We start from the raw sequence: 22,334 nt of genomic DNA, 5'->3' as shown, positions 1-22,334 counted from the left end.
GCAATTAATTATCTTACTTGAGGAAAATGATTAAATGTAAGTTAGTCACCTTAACATAATATTCAGAATGTAAGATGTAACTTTCATTACTCAATTGTTTTTATTATTTCTTTGGTATATTTTATGTTTTTTTCTTTTTTATTGTAATATTTTATTGGAAAACAAATATACAACTTGGAATGGATTTTAGGCAAATTATGCCATCAGCAGATTATCTTTAAGTGGCTAACAACAGTGTAAAAAGCAAGCAACAGGAGGAGAAAATGTTTCCAGTACAAGACAAGCAGTATGAAAAAATAGTATATAAAAACCTGAATAACACACCTTTCTTGCAATAGTGCAACTTTTTAGTTCATATTGTTGACTGTTTATAGTCTACACAGTTACAACTTCACACTTCAACAACATGCTCACAGATCCTAAAGAAACCTACTTTATAAGAAGGCATAACCTATATATTCCTTCATTTGACCAACTCCATCTAATTTTAGATGTGCAGAATGGCTTAGATATATATTCAGGTGTAAGCCACATACAACATATTACTTGATCAATATTCTAAAATCAGGTTTCAGGACAATGACATTAAGAGAAAGGAAGAAAACATGGAGGAATGAAGTCCTAACTACTATACATCCATATGGTGTTATTTTTTGACAGTAGTGAAAAGCCTTTACAGATAAGTTACAAAGAAAAAGCAAATAAACAATTTTGTACAAGAAATGTAACACATTCTATACAACGTCAACTTTGCTGTCATCATTTGTACAAACTCTCCATACTTTACTTGACGATCACCATCAATATCTGCTTCCCTGATCATTTCATCGCCTTGGTATCTGTTAACTACTTTCTAAGGTTTATAAGGTGAAGCTCTGTTGCACTAATATAACCATTGCCAACCTTATCAAACACATGGAATGTTTCTTTTTCACTGTCTGGGTCTTTCATTTGTCTTGCCATCATTGTCAGAAATTCAAGAGGGTCAATTGTGCCCTTACCATCAGCATCTACTTCATTAATCATATCCTCTGCTTCTGTTGGATTCTACCCAAGATACTTCATTACAGTTCTCAATTGCTTTATTGTTACAGTTCCATCATCATCCTTGTCAGATAGAGAAAATATTCCTTTGAATTCTGCAATCTTCTCTCCCATCAGTTGGTCACCTGTGCCGCAAGCACTACTGGTTTCACAGATGCAACCATACAACCTCATGGCTGGCTGGCTGACTCACTCCACTCAGACTCATTTTTTTTTGTTTGTTTTATTTAGCCTTACATTGCTTTTGTTTCCTTATTTTCCTAAGGTGGAAACTTAGATGATTGATTTGAAATCTCTATTCTTTTCTAATATGTTTTTAATGTTATTATACATTTCTCTTTAAGCAGTGCTTTCGCTGCATCCTACAAATTTTGATATTTTAAATTCATATTCATTTAATTAAAATTGTTTTTTAAAATTTCCCTTGATATTCCTTTAGCCATATGTTATTTAGGAGTGTATCATTTAGTCTCCAAATATGCAGTATAGAAAACATTGAAAAATAATTATAAAAATGTGTTATTTTATATTTAAGCAAGAGCAAATTCCAGAGAAACTGTTGCATATATGTAAATATTTAATACCCAAATGATGAAAAAATGTGCAAAAATATTTACCTGTTTTTAGGATAAGGAAGGATATCCTAATCATAGATAAGCAATCTATAGTAAAAATTGATAGGTTTTTAAAATATTTAAATTAACATCAATCTTATGGTGATAGAAGTCAGAGTAGTGGGAGTGGATTAACTTTGGGCTGAGTCACAAGAGGGATTTCTAGAACACAAGTTATATTCTATTCCTTTACTTTGGTAATGGTCACATCACTGTTCATTTTCTGATAATTTATCAACATGCTCATTTCTAATTGTGCACCTTTCTATATGCATAATGTGTTTTAATAAAATGTATACAAATTTAGTAGATCAAGATAACTATAAAATAATCACTGGTAGAAAACTGAATTGTGATATGTTTTATAGAATATGTTAATACTAGGACTATAGAGTTATGTTAATCATTAAGAAAACCATAACCACCTAAGATGATACACAGTTATAAACCTTGCATAAATAAATGACAGAAAAATTGAAAATACAGAGACATACATACATATTCAACATCACTTGTAAACAAAAGAAAAAAACTATATAGTTTAAAACAAACATTACTTTTGCATTTAAAATTGGGAAAACAAAGCAAAAATTATATAAAAACATGGATAATTAAAAGTTAAAAAAGATCATTTTATACACTGGAGATTGAAAATTACTACACTTTAAGAAAGAAAAAAATGTGCAAAGTATAGAATATAGAACAGTATGATCACAAGCTGGAAGGAAAGAGATGAAATGCATGTGTTGCATATGCAGAGAAATAAACATTATGTAAACATGTATTAACACAAGTGATTATAAATAAGCAATAAGCTTATTGGTAAAGTTTATGTAATTATTATTTAATTATATACAGTTTTTTAGCCATAAAAAGGCATTTTTGGATTTTATATCCAAGTGTGCTAGCAGTAAGATATAGTGTAAGAAAAATAGTCATAAATTTTAAAACGTAAGGTTAGTTTCCGTGAAAGAACCTCATCCAAATCAACCTTACCACTTATTCCAGTCTTTGATATATTCAAAGTATTAGGTCAATTATTCCTTGATTGTATTTCATTTAACGTCTAATATTGCAATGCACATTACATATGAAGAATACAAGTAAAAATAATGAACCAAGAAACATTTGTTAAGGCCACAAAAGCAATTCTGGAGAACAACTGAGTGACATTCAAAGTCAGTGCAAAATGTGAATCCAGCACAGATAGAACACTTAACAACTGAGTAAGATAAGCCCAAAGGATGATGACAAAATGGGCAATCATAAGACAATTTCTACTAATAAAAGATACACTTCATGTGGAAATGTATTAAATACATATTTTTTTAAATTGACCTTTTGTATGAAAATACAACAAATGTTAAATATGGATACTGAATAATTCCATAATTAAGCAATATAAAAAGTTGAAATGTTTCCCAATTATTTAATAAAGTCAGAGTAAATGTAATGTAAAATTTCACTTTGTAAATCAATACTTTTTAAATCAATATTTTCTATAAAAGTCCTCTACAAAATAATTATAGTCCAATCTTACTTATAGGTACAAAATGTTTAATAAAACATTTGCAAATAGAATGCAGATGTATTAAATAAATGAACACTCTGATCAAAGTATGTATCACAGAAAGTTGTTGGTTTAAGGAAATATATCAACAAAATCCATTGCTCCAAAAAGACAATACATTACTTTTGGCCTTAAAGAATTATTTATTGCAATAATTGCTTAAGTCATGTCTGATATGTTTTTTTTTCTGAATGTCTCAACTTCATTCATTTTCCCCCACTACTTGATATAAAGTGTTGGTTCTGATTTGTGTGGTTTTACTTTAGTTTTATCAAACAGCAACAGTGATAATCCCAAATTTTTATTTGAATTAGGTGGTTGGGAGCATTGGTTTTGAAATCCTAGTTAGATACTTGCCTTTTGCTTTTGCCAATTTTTTCAGCACGTTTTTGTTTGTTTGTTTTGTGTGTTTCAATTTCTTCATTTGTCTTATAATATTTTTCCTTCCCAATAAGTTCATTGTTATTTACATTTTTTAAAGAGTTATTTATTTAGTCAGTGTTTCCAATTGTAGCAGTTGTTTGAAATATTTTACTCCAAGTCTTAATGTTCTCTTCAAATTTGAAAATATATTTTATAATTTACTTGTCTTTCTTCTATGTTTTCTTTTATTACATTTGTCTCTTTTATTTGAAGAACCTGTTCTTGGTCTTAGCTATCAGTTCTACGAAAGATAGGTTTATTTTTCTCATTATAAATTTTCTTTATCTTTTTACATCACCACCCAGGTAGTAAGCATAGTACTCAATAAAGTAATTTTTTAATCCTCAACTTTCTCCTTCTTTCACACTGGAGTAAGGCCCTGTGTCTACTATTTCTTTATTTGTGTCCATATGTACTCAATGTTCTCACTAAGAGAACATGAGATGTTTTGTTTTCTGTTTCTGTCTTACTTCATTTAGTATAATGGCCTCTAGTTTCATCCATGTTTCTGCAAACGACACAATCTCGTTCCATTCTAATGGCTGCATAGTATGGATGGCAGTGGCGGCCCATCTGGAAAAGCCACTGCCGTGTCACTGACTGCAGTCAGGGAGGCAGGGCCAGGTCTGCCTACTTGCGTACTCCGTGGAGTTGGCAGGAGCTGGGAACAGGTGAAGCCCCACCCCCTTTCAAGTTACAGCGATGGGATTCCCGCCCTTTTGGGCAGGTGCAGCTGCTCAGTCATGGCTGTGGACCCCGACACCTCCGCATTCTCAGAGGCTTAGGAAGCGCCCCCTTCCCTGCAGACTCAGAAGTGTCTGTTCCCACTTCCTGGCCTCTCCGCACTCCCGAAACCCACTCTAATTTTGGAAGGCAGTTGTGCTCACCACTATACCACCAACTCCCCACTCCAATTTTGGAGCAAAGTTGTGGCTGAGCCCGGGTGCTGTCACAACCTGGTGGGTGTGCATGTGCTCAGGGCAGTGCTGACACACCAGCACCCTGCTGCCTCAGCCCCCTCCAGACTTGGGAAACAAAGGAGCACAGGAGGGAGGCTGAAGTGGGACTAAAGATGATTAGGTGTGAGTCTGCAGGCACCCCTCCACACGAACAGCCTGGGCACTGTGGGGGACCATAGATGGCAGATTAATGGCAGCAGGAGGCGGACAGGCTCCTGGGAAGAAAAGGGCAGGTGCCCAGTTAAACCCCACCTTGGTACCAGGCTGCTGGTTCTGCAGACCAGAGTGAGAACTTAGGGTCCTTTTTCCAGGCCCGCCCATGACTGCCCATGGACCAATCAGCATGCACTTCCTCCCCTCTGAAGCTCCTAACAATCCTGGACTCAGCCCCACTCCAGGAGACAACAGAAAGACCTGCCTGCTGAGAGGAGCTTCCAACTGTGGGTCTCCTCTCTGCTGAGAGCAGAGCAGGTGATGGGATGACCTGACAGCAGAGAGGAGCTACCCACCGGGAGTCTCCTCTGAGCTGTTCTGTTGCTCAATAGAGCATCTCTTTCTCTTGCTCACCTTCCACTTGTCCATGTATATCATTCTTCCTGAACACGAAACAACAATTCAGGACCCGCTTAATGGCAGGGCTGAAAGAGCTGTAACACAAACAGCGCTGAAACATGCCCTTTGCTTGCCACTTTGCAGGCAACAAGAAAAAAAGAACAGAAGAGCTTCAGCTCTTTCGGGAGCCCAGACCTAGGAGCTCCCCATGCCAGGGCTATGACACCCTGTTTGGGGCTCTGCAGTTCCTGGCATCTCCAAGCTCCCGGGTGCCACTGTGTTTCATGCTGCCAGCTGTGGAAGCTGCTTGCAAAACGTCTGGTCCCTCTGCAGTCTTACAGAGAGCTGGGACCCCTGCTGGTGCCTGGAGCTGCCTACCCCGCTGCAGCTGGTGTGCCTGGCTGTGCGCAGTGGCGGGACCCCATGCTCACTTGCTCACACATCATTCACCACTCTGTGCCTGGCTTGCCTTTGGCAGCATGGGATCCAGGCCAGTAGCATGAGCCAAGCACAGTCTGCCAAGTCGACTAGGTAGAACAAGCCCAGCAGGCCTGAGCAAAACTTGGGCAAAGGTGCCACTAGTCACAGAAGTTTCCAGCCAGAAGAGTGAAACTGCAAGCACCCTGTAACAGTATTCCATGGGGTATATGTACCACATTTTCCTTATGCAGTCTACCACTGATGGGGATTTAGGTTGATTCCATGTCTTTGGTATTGTGCATAGTGCTGCAATGAATATACACATAAATGTGTCTTTATGGTAGAATGATTTATAATCCTTTCGACATATACCCAATAATGGAATCGCTAGGTCAAATGCATTTTCTGCTTCTAGTTCTTTGAGAAATTGTCAAACTGCTTTCCACAATGGCTGAACCAACTTATATTCCAACCAGAAGTGTAAAAGCATTCCTTTGTCTCTGCAACCTTGCCAGAATCTGCTATTGTTTGACTTTTTAGTAATGGCCATTCTGACGGGTATGAGATAGTATCTCACTGTGGTTTTGATTTGCATTTCTTTAATGATTAGTGATGTGGAGCATGTTGAGCATTTTTTAATATTCTTGTTTGCTACATGTATGTCTTCTTTTAAAAAGTGTCTGTTAATATACTTTGCCCGCTTTTTAATGTGGTTACTTGTTTTGTTCTTGTAAATTTGTTAAAGTTTTTTATAGATTCTGGATACTAGATCTTTGCTAGATGATTAGTTTGCAAATATTTTCTTCCATTCTATAGGATTTCTGTTTACTCTACTGAAAGTTTCATTTGCTGTGCAGAAGCTCTTTAATTAGGTCCCCTTTGTCAATTTCTATTTTTGTTGTGATTGCTTTTAATGTCTTTGTCATGAAATATTTGCCAGATCCTATATCCAGAATAGTATTTTCTAGGTTACCTTTTAGAGTTTTATAGCTTTAGGGTGTACATCTAAGTTTTTATTCCACTTTGAGTTGATCATTGTATGTACTGTTAAGGAAGGAGACCACTACTACTCCTGCTGCCCTCCTCCCTCCACCTTGCCTAGTTCACAAGACAGGAGAAGAGAGAGAAAGAAACAAAAGTAAGATAAATAGCCAGACAACCTTGGCACCACCACCCGGCCCTAGGAGTTAAACAAAGTAATAATAATAACATCAACCCCTGGCCTAAACTACTTGTGTTATCTGTAAATTCCAGACACTGTATGAAAAAGCATTGTAAAATTTTTGTTCTGTTAGCTGATGCATGTAGCCCCCAGTCACGTTTTCCACACTTGCTCGATTTATCACGACCCCTTTACGTGGACCCCTTAAAGTTGTAAGCCTTTAAAAAGGCCAAGTATTTCTTTCTCGGGAAGCTCGGCTCTTAAGACGTGAGTCTGCCGACGCTCCCGGCCGAATAAAAAACCTCTTCCTTCTTTAATCTGGTGTCTGAGGAGTTTTGTCTGCGGCTCGTCCTGCTACACTGTAAGGAAGAAGTCCAGTTTCAGTTGTCTGCATATAGCTAGCCAGTTAGCCCAGCTCCATTTATTGAGTAGGGAGTCATTTGCTCATTTTTTTTTTTTTATTTTCAGTTTTGTCAAAGATCAAATAATTGTAGGTGTTCAGCATTATTTCTAGGCTCTCTATTCTGGTCTGTTGGTTATGTGTCTGTTTTGTACCATTACCATGCTGTTTTGGTTACTGTAGCCTTGTAGTATAGTTAGAAGTTGGGTAATGTAATGCCTCCAGCTTTGTTCTTTTTGCTTAGGATTCCCTTGGCAATTCAAGCTATTTTGGTTATATACGAGCTTTAAAAATTATTTTTCTGATTATGTGAAGAATATCATTGGTAGTTTGATAAGAATAGCATTGAATCTGTCAATTGCTTTGAGCAGTATCATCATTTAAATATAGCATTGATTCTTTCTAGCCATGAGCATGAAATGTTTTTCCATTTGTTTATGTAAACTTTAATTTCTTTCAGCAGTGTTTTGTAATTCTCATTGTAGAGATCTTTCACCTCTCAGGTGGCTATATTCCTAGACATTTTATTCTGTTCATGGCTACCGGGACTGGGATCGTGTACTTGATTTAGCTCTCAGCTTGGAAGTTGTTAGTGTATAGAAATGCTACCGATTTTCGCACATTGACTCTTTATCCTGAAGCTTTGCTGAAATTGTTTATCAGGTCAAAGAGTTTGGGGCAAAGGCTATGGGATGTCTGCAAAAAGGGATGGTTTGACCTCCTTTCTTCCTATTTGGATATCTTTTATTTCTTTATTTCGCCTGTAGCTCTGGCCAAGACTTCCAGTACTATGTTGAATAAAAGTGGTGAGAAACGTCATCCTTGTCCTGTTCTGTTTTTCAAGGGAAATGCTTCCAGCTTTTGCCCATTCAGTGTAATGTTGGCTATGGGTTTGTCATAAATGGCTCTTATTATTTTTAAGCATGTTCCTTTAATGCCTAATTTAAGGGTTTTTAATAAGAAAGGATGTTTAATTATATGAAAAATCTTTTCTGCATCTATTGAGATGAACTTTTTTTGTATTTAGTTCTGTTTATGTGATGAATCACATTTATTGATTTGTGTATGTTGAACCAATCTTGCATACCAGGGAAAAAGCCAACTATTTCCTGGTATATTAACTTTTTGATGAGTTGCTGGATTCAGTTTGCTAGTATTTTGTTGAGTATTTCTGCATCTATGTTCATCAAAGATATTGGCCTGAAGTTTGTTTTTGTTGTTGTTGTTGTGTCTCTGACTGGTTTGGTATCAAGATGATGGTGACTTCATAGAATGAGTGAGGTCTCACAGAATTCTCATTTTTTTGGGAAGTTTCAGTAGGAATGGCACCAGGTCTTCTTTATATATCTGGTAGAATTCAGTTGTAAATCCATGTGTCCTAGATTTATTCTGGTTGGTAGACTTTTTATTACTAATTCAATTTGCAAATCATTATTAGTTTGTTCAGGGATTCAATTACTTTTTGTTGCATTATTGGGAGGTTGTGTGTTTCCCGAACTTTATCCATTTCTTCTGGGACTTCTTGCTTGGGTGCATAGAGGTGTTCATAATAGTTTCTGAGTGTTTTCTTGTATTTCTATGGGGTTAATGTTAATGTTCCCTTTGCCATTTCTGATTGTGTTTATTTGGATCTACTCTCTTTTTTTGTTAGTCTAGGTAGAGGTCTATCTTATTTATTCATTCACAAAAACAATTTGTGGATTCATTGATCTTTTATTATATTTTGTTGTGTGTGTCTCAATTTCCTTCACTTCAGCTCTGATATTAGTAAATTTTTTTCTCCTTGCTTTAGGGTTCATTTGCTTCCGTTTTTCTAGTTCATCTACATGTGATGCTAGGTTGTTAGTTTTAGATCTTTCTAACATTGTGATGTTGGCATTTAGCACTATAAATTTCCCTCTTAAGACTATTTTAATTGTGTCCTAGAGAGTCTGATATCTTGTGTCTTTGCTCTCATTTGTTTCAAAGAATTTGTTAATTTCTGCCTTAAATTCATTGTTTACCCAAAGGTCATTTAGAATCAAGTTGTTTAACTTTCATATAATTGTAGGGTTTGAGTGATTTTCTTAGCATTAATTTCTATTTTTTATTGTGCTATGGTCTGAGAATGTGATTGGGATGGTTTAGAATTTTCTTTTCTTTGTTTTCTCCTGAGGATTATTTTATGTCCAATTGTTTGGGTTATTTCAGAATATTTGCCATCTGTAGGTGTCTATTATATCCATTTGGTCAAGTGTTGTGTTCAGGTCCTGAATATCTTAATTAATTTTCTGCCTCAGTGATATGTCTAACACTGTAAGTAAAATGTCGAAGTCCCCCACTGTTACTTTGTGAAAATCTAAATCTCTTTGTAGGTCTCTCCATTAGTCAAGGTTCTCTAGATGGACAGAACTAATGGGACAGATGTACATATAAAGGGGAGTTTACGAAGGAGTATTGACTCACATCACCACAAGGTGAGGTCCCACAATAGGCCATCTGCAAACTGAGGAAAAAGGAAGCCAGTCTGAGTCCCAAACCTCATAAGTAGGGAAGACAACAGTGCAGCCTTCAGTCTGTTGTTGAAGTTCCAAGAATCCCAAAGCTGAAGAACTGGGAATCCAAAGTTCAATGGCAGGAAGCATCCAGCATGGGAGAAAGACGGAGTCCAGAAGACTCAGCAAGTCTGCTCTTTTCATTCCTGCTTTTATGCTGACAGCTGATGATGTGGTGCCCACCCAGATTAAGGGTGGATCTGCTTCTCCCAGTCCACTGACTCAAATGTGAATCTCCTGTGGCAACACCCTCACAGACACACCCAGGAAGAATTCTTTGCATCCTTCAATCCAATCAAGTTGACACTCAATATTAACCATTACAGTCTCTAAGAACTTGCTCTATACATCTGGTTGCTCCTGTGTTGGGGCTTCTTTTTGAATTGAACTCTTTACCATTATGTAATTCTCTTCTTTGTCTTTTTTTTAATCTTTGTTGGTTTTAAGTCTGTTTTGTCTGAAATAAGAATGGCAGCCCTGTCTGTTCTTTCTCTCTCTCTCTCTTTCTTTCTCTCTCTTTCTTTCTCTTTCTTTCTTTCCTTCTCTTTCCTTCTTTCTCTCTCTGCTTCCTTCCTTCCTTCCTTCCTTCCTTCCTTCCTTCCTTCCTTCCTTCCCTCCCTCCCTCCCTCTTTCTTTCTTCTTTCTTTCTTTCTTTCTTTCTTTCTTTCTTTCTTTCTTTCTTTCTTTCTTTCTTTCTTTCCTTCCTTCCTTCCTTCCTTCCTTCCTTCCTTCCTCCCTCCCTTCCTTTCTTCCTTCCTTCCTTCTTTCTTTCTTTTTCTTTATTTGCTTGGTAGATTCTTCTTGATCCCTTCACTTTGAGCTTATGAGTGTCACTGCATGGGCAGTAAGCCTCTTGAAGATTATCTATCATTGGTCTTGGTTCTTTATCTAGCATGCTAGTCTATGCCTTTTAATTGTGGCATTTACCCCATTTATTTTCAAGGTTAATATTGTTATGTGTGAATTTGATCCTGTTCTTGTATTGTTAGCTGGTTGTTATGCAGACTTTTTTGTATGGTTGCTTTATAGAGTCAATGGTCTATTTACTGAAGTGTGTTTTTGTAGTGGCTGGCAACGGCCTTTCTTTTCCATATCTGGCACTCCTTTTAAGGCAGGTCTGGTGGTAATGAGCTCCTTTAGCAGTTCTTGTCTGAAATTGATCTTATTTCTCTTTCACTTTTGAAGCTTAGTTTAGCTGGATATGAAATTATTGGTTGAAAATTCTTTTTTGTAAGAATGTTGAGCATAATCCCCCAATCTCTTCTGGCTTCTTGCATTTCTGCTGAACATTTTGCTGTTAGCCTGATGAGGTTCCCTTCGAAGGTTACCTGCCCCTTCTCTCTAGCTAGCTTTAACATTTTTTCATTCACTTTAACCTTGGAGAATCTGATGATGATGAGTCTTGTGAATGTTTTTTATTGTTGTTTAGTGTCCCTCAGGGCATCTCTGCATTTCCTGAATTTGAATGTTGGCCTCTCTAGCAAATTTGCAGAAATTTTCATCGATGAAATCCTCAAATGTATTTTCAAAGTGACTTGTTTTCTCCACATCTCTTCCAGGGAAACCAATGAGTAATAGATTTGGTCTCTTTACATAATCCCATATTTCTCAGAAGTTTCGTGTTTTTGTTTTTGTTTTTGGTTTGATCTGAATGAGTTAGTTCAGAAAGCCAGCCTTCTAGCTCTGAGATCCTTTCCTCAGCTTGGTGTATTCTGCTATAATATTTGCAATTACATTATGAAATTCTTCTAATATGTTTTCCATACTCTATCAGATCGGGTTGGTTATTTCTTATTATGGCCATTTTGTCTATCAGCTCTCCTATATCTTTCTATTGTAATCCTTGGATTCTGTGTCAACTTTCTCCTGAATCTCAATGATATTCATTCCTACCCATATTTGGAATTCTATTTCTGTCATTTCTGTCATTTAAACCTGAATAAGTATCCATGCTGGGGAACTGGTGCAGTCATTTGGAGGAAAAAAAAGACACTTTATATTTTTGAGTTGCCAGGGTTCTTGTTCTGGTTCTTTATCATCTCTGTGGGCTGATATAGCTTCAACTATGTTGTAATTTGAGTATAGTCAGTTGGCATTCTTTCTGCATGTTTTAAGAATACTGAGGCTTTATGCAGGATCTTTATCTGTAGCTGAGTTATTGTTCTTGATTTCCCAGAGGAGTATATTAACAAAGTATTTTTGGTGTTGAAGCTTGGGCTGGGATCCAGTAGACGGTGCCTCAGCATAATGGCCAGAAGATAGGCTCTAACTCAGCCATGTGAGTCCTCTATATTTCTTCTTGATTGCAGCCGTGCTCCCTCTCAATGCTCTAAAAGTGTGGACTCCTCTCCCACTCAAGGGCTGGCTGCAGATCTCGGCTTGGCACTCCTGGGCTGCACACCACTACCCTGGGGTAAGCTCAGGCTTTATGCTTCTTCCCCAGCTTGGAGACAGCAGGGGAAGGAACCTTGGCAGTGGCTATGCCAGATGGTGTGTCACTGTCTTTTGGGGCTCCACCCCAGAGAAATGCAGAGCCACTGCCAGTCAGTGCATTTCACCTGGGATGGTGTGGCAGCATTGAGGCCTCAAGCTGGGGAGTCCTGCCTGGTGATGACTGAGGTGGGGGGCCCTTACTGGGGGACTGACTGGCCTCTTCTCCTTAGGGTGGCTGTGGCTTGCTGGATGTGTGGTTAAAGCACTCAGGGTCTTTGGTTCTTTTTCAGTTTGAGGGCGGGAAGGGCAGTACCACTGTAGCAGCAGTGGCAGAGAGGCTGTTGGTTGCCTTTGAGAGCTCCACCCGAGAAAAATGCAGAGCCGCTGTTACTAGGGATGTTTAGCCAGAGGGTGGGACAGCTGCTCTACTGGCACTGGTGATCTGAGTTAGGACCCCCACTGCTGAAGGGTATTGGGTTCTGGATCACAGCAAGGAGAGACTGGGCTACTCTTGTATGGCGACTGTGTCATGCTAGCAGGGCAAGTGAAGCCCTCAGGCCCTTTGTTTCTTCTCCAGGTCAAGAGCAGCAGGGCAGAACCACCATCGTGGCAGTGCCAGAGGGGTGATCAGTTGCCTCTAGGAGCCCTTCTCCGGGAAAGAAACACAGAGCCACTGTTTGTGGAAATCCTCAACTAGGGCGGGAGAGCTGTTCTGCTATCCCAAGCCATGGGCCTTGCTTGCTAAAGAGTGTGGGCGGGAGACTCATAAGGAAGAGAGACTGGGCTCCTCTTCACATGGTGCCTGCAGGACGCTGGAGGTTCTAATGGAGCCTGGACCAGACCTATTTTTCCTTTCCCCGCCCAAGGGCAGTCAGGGAGGTACCACTCCAGCTGCAGTGACAATGGGGCTTTGGGTTTTCTCTAGGATTTCATCTTCAGTGAAATGCAGAGCTACCACCCACTCAAGTGGTCAGGAGGGGATAGGGTGATTGCGCAAGGGCTCAGGTCAAGAGCCACTGCCCAGTGAAGAGTAGTGGATGTGGGGATGCTTGTGAGAAACAATCTGTCTTTTCTATAAGGTGTCTGTGCTGTACTAGGGGTCTGCATCAGTCCCCCATTACTTGCTACCTCCCGAGCCTGAGGGCAATGAGAGGGAGCACTGTGGGGCAGCATAAATGGTGGCCTACTTGCTCCCTCTGAGAGCTCTCTTACAGAAAAGCACAGAGCTGCTATCAGCCTGAGAGCCAAGGCACGGAGTTACTGAGGTGCCAGGTTATTAGGCCCTGCTCAGCAAGGAGTAATAGGGATAGGAACCTGCATGGTTACTTTTCTGTAAGGTGGCTGCACTGTGCTGGGGTGCCATGATACTTCCTAATTACTGCCTACCCTCCAGAGCCTGAGGACAACAAGATGGGGCTTGCAAAGCAGCAGAAAACTGTGGCTGTCTCTACCTCTGGAGCTCTGTCCCATGGCAGCAAGAGCTGCTGCCAGCCTGAGCGCCTAAGCAGTGGATGGCTGAGGTCCCACATCAGGAGACCCTGCCCTGAGAAGTAGCAGGGGTCAGGATCTTGTGCGGAAAACAGTCTGGCTGCTTTTTTGTAAGGCAGCTGCACTGTGCTGGGTGTCTGCAATAGTTCCTAATCGCCCTGTGCCTTCCTGAACCTGAGGGTAACTAGAGGGAGACTTGCAGAGCAGCAAAAATGGTGGCCTGCGTCTCCTTCTGAGAGCTCCACCCCAGGGAAGTACAGAGCTGTTCCTGGCCCAAGAACTCAGGCAGGGCTGAAGTGACCTCACTAGCATCACAGGCTAGAGGACCTTATCCTGCAAAGTGCTTCAGAGGCCTTCAGCCCATCACTGCTCAGCCCCATGGATTTGGCCCCTTTCCTGGAGGAGTAGAGGGAGTCTGGTCTCTCATGTTAACTGAGCTGCAGCTGCTGGGGCCATGGTGCCTGGGGATGCAAGGCTCTCAGGACTCCATGTATGCCTGAGCAGTGGCTCTTCCCATACTCCATGTAGCTCTCCATGTCAGTCTGGAGGCCCTTTGTTGGGGACCATGGATGCATCCCCCCTGACCCCAGGAATGCAGAGGTCTGTGGCAGAATTTTGGGTCCCTGAAGACTCTTATTCACTGCTTCTGTGTAGTGGGCAGACATCTCCAGCTCCATGCCACTTCTAGGCAGACTGTTGTTCTGTCTTGCTCTTCTCTGTTATGCATAGGTCAAGCTATTTCCCTGATGAATCATAGTGTGTCAGCATGTCTGTTCCGGGTGAAAAACTAGTGTCCACTCATCACTCTTTCTTTTCTTGGTAAGAGCCAAGCACACAAGCCGTTTCTAGTCAGCCATCTTGGCCTGACATTTGCTATTTTCTAGTTTACGTAAGGCAGCCCTTATTCATGCAACAATTCCTAAATCATCTGAGTAATTTTCTTCCTTCCTCAAAGTTTCAGTATTAGTTTCTAGCAATACTTTATTATTGATATAAGAAAGTTATAAAACTGTTATTTTAGAAATTAAAATATTTTGTGCTATAGATTATGAGCAATATTTGAAAATACATTTCTCATCGTTAAGGTACAACATTATAACAATGCACAGTTATTTATGAAAACATTAAATAATTCAAGTTAAGTCCTTAATAATTTACTTTTGTCTCCTTGACCTACAGAGTATTATGGTAATGCATAACATTTTAATATTACTGAGGAGTTTCCTTATATTTCTGACAACGCTTTCTTTTTATAGAATGATGCTATATAATTCTATGTATAGAGTTTCACGACTCTCATGGTTCTACCTTGTATCAATATGCAATTAACCTTTTTGTACAATTTTTTATTTGGGTAATAATACCTAACATGAGACCTACCTTCTTAAATGTTGAGGTACACATACAATATTGTTAACTAGAACAATATTGTACAGCACATCTCTAGAAATTATCATTTTGGATAACTTAAACTTTGTAGCCTTTGAGTAGCAATGCCCCATGTCCTCCTCCCTCCAGCCCCTGGCAATCACCATTCTACATTCTACTCTTTGCCTCTGTGAGAGTTCACTACTTTAGGTAGCTCATATATGTGGAATGAAGCTGTATGTGTCTTTCTGTAACTGCTTATTTAACTTAGAATAATGTCCTCCAGGTGTTTCTATGTTGTTGCATACACAAGGATTTCTTTCTTTTTTTTTTTTTTTTTTTGAGACGGAGTCTCGCTCTGTCGCCCAGGCTGGAGTGCAGTGGCCGGATCTCAGCTCACTGCAAGCTCCGCCTCCCGGGTTTACGCCATTCTCCTGCCTCAGCCTCCCGAGTAGCTGGGACTACAGGCGCCCGCCACCTCGCCCGGCTAGTTTTTTTGTATTTTGTAGTAGAGACGGGGTTTCACCGTGTTAGCCAGGATGGTCTCGATCTCCTGACCTCGTGATCCGCCCGTCTCGGCCTCCCAAAGTGCTGGGATTACAGGCTTGAGCCACCGCGCCCGGCCGGATTTCTTTCTTTATTAAGGTGGAATATTATTCTATATACCTGGAATATTGAATATTATATATGGAATATTATTTAACTTCAATAAAGAATGGATAAAGAAAATGTGATTCTTCATTAATTCACACATTGATGAACATTTAGGTTGTTTCTGGATCTTGTCCATTGTGAATAATGCTGCAATGAACATGGGAGTGCCTGATGTGAGATGATTTCAATTCTTTTGAAAATATATGTAGAAGTGTGATTGCTGGATAAATGATAGCTCGATTTTTAAGTTTTGAAGAACTTTTCTATAGCAACTGTAGCATTTTGCATTCTCACCAATAGTGTTCAAAATTTCTAATTTCCTCACAACCCTTGCCAACCTTATCTTTAAAAAATATAGCCATTCTAACTCGTGTGAGGTGATATCCGTTGTGGTTTAATTTTCATTTCCCTGGTGAATTGTGATGATGAGCAACTTTTCATATCCTTGTTGACCATTTGTTTTCTTACCATTAACATAATTTTTCTACTATTAATGAAGTTATTTTATTTTCTTTTGCTATTGAGCCCTAACAGTTTCTTATGTGTTTTGTGTATTAATACGTTATCAGATATACAGTTTATACTAACTCAAGTGGTCAGGAGGGGATAGGATGTTTACAAATGTTTGTCCCATTTCTTAGGTTGCCTTTTCACTCTGTTGATTTTTTTTTTTTTTTTTTTTTTTTTTTTTGCTGTACACAGTTTTTTAGTTTGATGTTGTCCTACCTGTGTATTTTTAATTTTGTTTTTTGTGCTTTTGGTGACATATCAAAGAAATTACGCTGAGGCCAATATCATGAAGCTTTTCCTCCATGTTTTTTCTAGGAGCTTTATAGTTTTAGGTTTTACAAATGTGTACTCTGAAAACTACAGGGCATTGATGAAATAAATTAAAGAAGAGAAAAGTAAATGGAGAGACACACAGTGTTCATAGATTAGAAGACTTGACATTGTTGAAACACCTATGTTACCCACAGCAATCTTCAGACTCAATAAAATTCCTATCAAAACCCAATGTCATTTTTACAGAAACAGAAAAAAATACTGAATTTTACATGGAACTACAAAATATCTGAACACCCAAAGCAGTCTTAAGAAAGAACAGCAAAGTTGGAAGTACCACACTGTTGGATTTCAAAATATATTACAAAGCAACAGTAATTATAACAGCATGGCAGTGGAATAGAATAGAGAGACCAGAAGGAAACCCATGCATATACAGTCAGCTGATCTTCAGCTGGAATATTCTTCAACCAAGAATACACAAATGGGAAGACATAGTCTTTTTAATAAATTTCATTGAGAAAACTAATTCTCCTCATGCAAAACGATGAAATTAGACACTTACATTACTTTACACACAAACATAAAGTCAAAAGACATTACAGACTTGGACACATAGCTTTTCTGGACCTTAGCTTTCTCATGTATAAATTTTTTCATCTATGAGATGTGGGTACGGATAGTACAAAGTGTATATAGAGCCATAAGTATATTTACTCTGTGTGTGTGTGTGTGTGTGTGTATATATATATATGTGTGTCAGGCAGTGCTTTGGAAAATAATAAACTAGAAGGAACGATAAAAAGGATGTCTAAGAGGTGGCAATACTCTATTTTTTAATGTGGGTCAGGGAGTATATCTACAATAGTACAACATTTGAGAAGTCAGTAAGAAATAAGAGGAGTAATGTATGTTATGCTCCTGACATGAGTTCTGTTTTATTGTAGTAATTAAATGTTTGAAACTTACTTGTGTGCTGTAGATTGCATAAATATTATTATCCTTATATTGAATTTAAAACCTGTGCTTTATTTTTGTTTGCATAATTTTACGATTTCATAGTTATTTAGGTTTTTATTTCTTGAATTTAATTTTTTTCAATCTACCTGGGAAAATAAGGAAAAGGGAGGAGTAAAGAGAAGCGATCATATACTTTATTGAGGCAAATGTATGTGCGTGTGTGTATATATACACATATATATTGTATATATACATATATATTATATATTTTATATATATATATCTAAAGAGAGAGAGAGAGGGAGAGAGTACAAGTGACAGAAACTGAAACAGAAGGAGACTGAGTCATCTATCCTACAAGCATTTTCGAATACAGTTCCTAATACAGTAGAACATCTTAAATACTTCTTTTATAAATGGCATGAAAAAAATGTCAGAATGGGGATAGTGAGAACAATATGAAAAATAAAGAAAGAAGACTTACAAATTCTAGGAAATGATTTTAGAGAATTTATGAATGAAACTGTGTGCATACTACATTCTGTTATGAGGTTTATATTAAAATAACCTTTATTTTTATCATTTTGAAAATCATTTAAAAATTTTAGTCAGAGCAAAAATTATTAGTAATCCCATCACCAAGAGGTAATCATGGTTACTATTTTACTCTATTTACTTTCTTCTGTTTTTCATTTGTTTTCTAATGAATGTACCTAGCATAGGGCCATTCACTTTGTCATCATCAGACAATTTTATTTTTACTACTCATTATTGTTATGGAATACAAATTTGTGTTTCCCCAAAATTCATATGTTCAAATCCTAAATCTCAATTGGATGCTTTTAGGAGGCATAGTCTTTGAGGGGTAATTATGTATATAGGATAGAGCCCTCATGATTGAATTTGTGTCCTCATATCAGGGATACAAGAGAGCTTGTTTTCTCTCTCTCTCTTTTCTGCCTTGAGAGAATATAAGAAGAATATCACCATCTGGAAACCAGTGGGCAGGCCTTCACCAGGCATTAGATCTGCCAGCATCTAGATTTTGGACTTCTCAGCTTCCAGAACTATGAGAAACAAATGTTTGTTGCTTAAGCCAACAAGTTATGGTAATTTTTTAGAACAACCTGCACTAAGACAATTTATTATTATTATTATTGTTATTATTATTAGATGGAATCTCACTCTGTCGACCAGGCTGGAGTGCAGTGACATGATCTCAACTCACCCCAAACTCCACCTCCTGTGTTCAAGCAATTCTCCTGCCTCGGCCTCCTGAGTAGCTGGGATTACAGGCATGTGCCACCACACCCGACTAATTTTTTTTTTTAATTTATTTTTTTTAGTAGAGATGGGGTTTCATCATGTTGGTCAGGCTGGTCTTGAACTCCTGACCTCGGGTAATCCACCTGCCCCAGCCTCCCAAAATGCTGGGATGACAGGCGTGAGCCACTGTGCCCAGCCAAACTAAGACAATGATTAAAGCCACTAAAACATCTGTAGGGCAGAGAATCTTTATAAAATTACCAGGTCTTTTATTCTGTATCTCTTTCCTTAATGAATTCAACAAGAATAGCAAATGCAGAGATAGATAGATATAGATAGATCGATAGATCGATAGATAGATAGATAGATCGATCGATCTGTTTTCAGAAATGAGAATTTGTGTATACCATTCTGGTTACATTATTATGGGAATTTGTTTGTAGATAAAAGTTTGAAATACGACAAACAACTAGGTACAGTGGCTTACTCCTATAAACCCAGCACTTTGGGAGGCTGAGACACGTGGATCACTAGAGCCCAGGTGTTCAAGACCAGCCTGGGCTACATGTCGAAACTCTGTCTCTACAAAAAATACAAAAATTAGCTGGGCATCGTGGCATGTGCTTGCAGCCCCAGCTAACCAGGAAACTGACAGTGGGTGATCACTTGAGCCTGAGAAGTTGAGGCTGCAGTAAGCCATGACTGCGCCACTCTATTCCAGTCTGAGTGACAGACTAAGACTCTGTCTCCAAATAAATAAATGAATAAACAACTGAAAAAGTGTGAGAGAATTATTTTAGAGACACATTCATTAATGAACAAAGCTTTAAAACACAAGTATTCATTAATAATCTTCAAAATTTGAATGACAGTAGTATAGGCTCAAATGTGCAGATAAAAACATTAAAAAGTGCTTAGTTGTGTACATCATTTTCTTTCATTTTATAGACCTCTCTTTAATTTTCATAATTCTACACAATAAATAGTATGCAAGTTTATACGGTAAATTGTTGTCTTCTATTATTTCTAGAATTATAACTATATAGCAAAATTTTAAAATATGATATTCTATTTGAAGTGTCTTATCTTCCAGTGAGCCATATTTTGGAATTCCAGAGGTGGGAGAAGACTTTTCAAACCCAGTTAATCTTTAAACAAATTCATGTACATAAAACTTATATTAATATTCTTCATAGTTGTGTCATAAAAATATCCTCTTCAAAAACTTAGAAATGCATTTGAAAATTAATATTTATTCACAGTTTTACTATTTTAGGTTCATATTTGAGGAACAATTTGATATATATGATACAATGTTGGAATCAGGGAATTAGAATCGTATATGTAAAATAAAATAAAGGAATGAGATTATTTAGTTTAAAAAAAATTATTTCAAGCCAGGCTCACTGGTGGGCACCTGTAGTTCCAGCTACTCAGAAGACTGAGACAGGAGGATCCCTTGACCCTAGGAATTTAAGTCTATAATATGCCATCATGGTGCCTAAAAGTTGCCACTGAACTTCAGCCTGGGCAACATAGCAAGACTCCCATCTCTTAAAGAAGAAAAAAAAGAAATCACTTTAAACTGTGAAGTTTTCTGTTTTCTTTCAAGATCTGCAAATATTGTGATATAAAAGAAATAATAACATTTAATTCCTTGGGAAAAATGTTTGGTAGGTGATAATATTTTCATGGATGGAATATTCAGACAAGACTTTGAATATATTTTACTTACAAATTAAATGTCCTTTACATTTATATAGAATTAAAAACAAATATAAGAACATTCTAACTGCCTTTCTATCTTGAAATTCCAAGTACTTCTGACTTAAAGAAGAAAAAATATGTCAAGGAGGGCTAAAAAGTACCCTAACACATTAATAATTTTAAGTTTATAGAGTCATGCATATATTAATAGAAAATAATATACATAAAATTAATGATCTTCTGTGTCAAAAGAGAAAAGGTATTTCTGATTTCTATCCTTTGTTACATGTAAATACATGTCTCAGAGAGAGACTCTGAGACTCTCCTAAAAATTCAAAACCACAAATTTCTTCCAGTGTGATTAATTTATCATGGAACAATTTGAGGATAAAACGATTTTTTTGTTGTATATCTACAGTTTTATTTACAAAAAAATGCTACATAGATATAGAAAATTACACCAAACTAAATTCAGTTATATAGAGATACTTCATAATGTATTCCTTTATTTATTGGAGAGTAGATTCACTCTTTCTTTAATTAATTCACAATGTAACTACCTCATCTGTTGGTTGATAAATCTTGGAAATTGAAATTATTACTTTCCACTCAAGCAAAGTTACCTGCCTATTCCAGGATGCATATGTGTATATTTAGCCGAAATAATGGATTAAAGTGGATCAGTCAGTTCATTTATCATGGCTTTGACTATACAACTAAATAAGTAAAATCAATCTAAAATTCATCAAATAGTACCATGTTTTAGTTTTGTAGATGAAACTCTAAATGTGAAGGCTGTTACTTACCCTTGCCAAAATATTCTGTAGTCTGGGGATAATCCCAAACTCCACACATTTGTGGCACTGCCCTGCTGGATGCTTGTGTTAACTATAGAAGATCATTCTATTTGATAATGACACAATTAGTATTTCATATATGAAAAATAGAAATCTCCTCTTCTATAACCAGAGTCCAGACTGGTCCTAATTATTCCAAACTCCTTGCATTAATTGCTAGCATAATTTCCTCCCCTTGACCTGTGACTTGATTCTAAACGAAACATATGGGAACACTGATGAGATGTCACGCTTGCAATTGTGCTACCTAAGACTGTCATGTCTGTCTTTCTGGAAGACTGTCTCCTTTGCTGGCTTTGATGAAGCACGTGGTCATGTTAGGGAAGGTCACATAGCAAAGAATTGAGAGTAGTTTCCAGCCAACTAAGAAGTAGAACTAAGGGTGACCTTTAGCTAACAGCCAGGAAGAAACTGAGGCCACAGTCTAACAGCTGACAAGGAATTTAATGCTGCCAACAGCCACATCACCTTGGAAGTGGATCCATCTCCAGTTCAACCTCCCCATAGAAACCACATCTGGCTGGCATGATTATAGTTTTGTAAAGGGGCCACCTAAGTGGTGCTTAGACTTATGGTTCCACATATGGAAAAACTATGAGATAATAAATGTGTGTTTTTTAAAGCTGCTAAGTGTGCTAAGTGTAAGGTAATGTTATGAAACAATAGATAATACACCAAACATTCAAAAATGCTTGACAATTTGACAATGATTTAACCTTACAGATACATTTATCAGTATTGCCCTTTACCTAAATTCAGGAAAATGAATACAGTCAGTCCTGCTATACCACTTGTGTTGAAACTGCAAATTTCTTCCAGTGTGATTGATTTATTATGGAACAATTTGGGAATAAAATGAATTTTTTGTTGTATATCTAATTTCATTTGCAAAAAATACTAGATAGATATAGAAAATTACAGCAAACTAAATTCAGTTATATAGAAATACTTCATAATGCATACACACTCATCTCATGACAATGAACCGTGCCAAGCCACATCTGGTGTAAAAATATTTGGTAGATTTTTATCTTATTTTAAGTAATTGTCCTTCTCCCGCTTCATAATAACTAACTGTATACTGTTTTCAACAGCCACCCGGGCCATATGACCTCCAGCCTCCTCTCAGGCCTTTTTGCA

General features: G+C 37.8%; 1 pseudogene; it reads right to left on the bottom strand.

Moving 5' to 3' along the window:
* Positions 1–673: 673 nt before the first annotated feature.
* Positions 674–1,218, bottom strand: LOC112628386 (annotated as a pseudogene).
* Positions 1,219–22,334: the final 21,116 nt, after the last annotated feature.

This window comes from Theropithecus gelada, chromosome 7b (assembly GCF_003255815.1).
Source record: "Theropithecus gelada isolate Dixy chromosome 7b, Tgel_1.0, whole genome shotgun sequence".
Lineage (NCBI taxonomy): Eukaryota > Metazoa > Chordata > Mammalia > Primates > Cercopithecidae > Theropithecus > Theropithecus gelada.
This window is presented reverse-complemented; position numbering and strand designations above follow the sequence as displayed.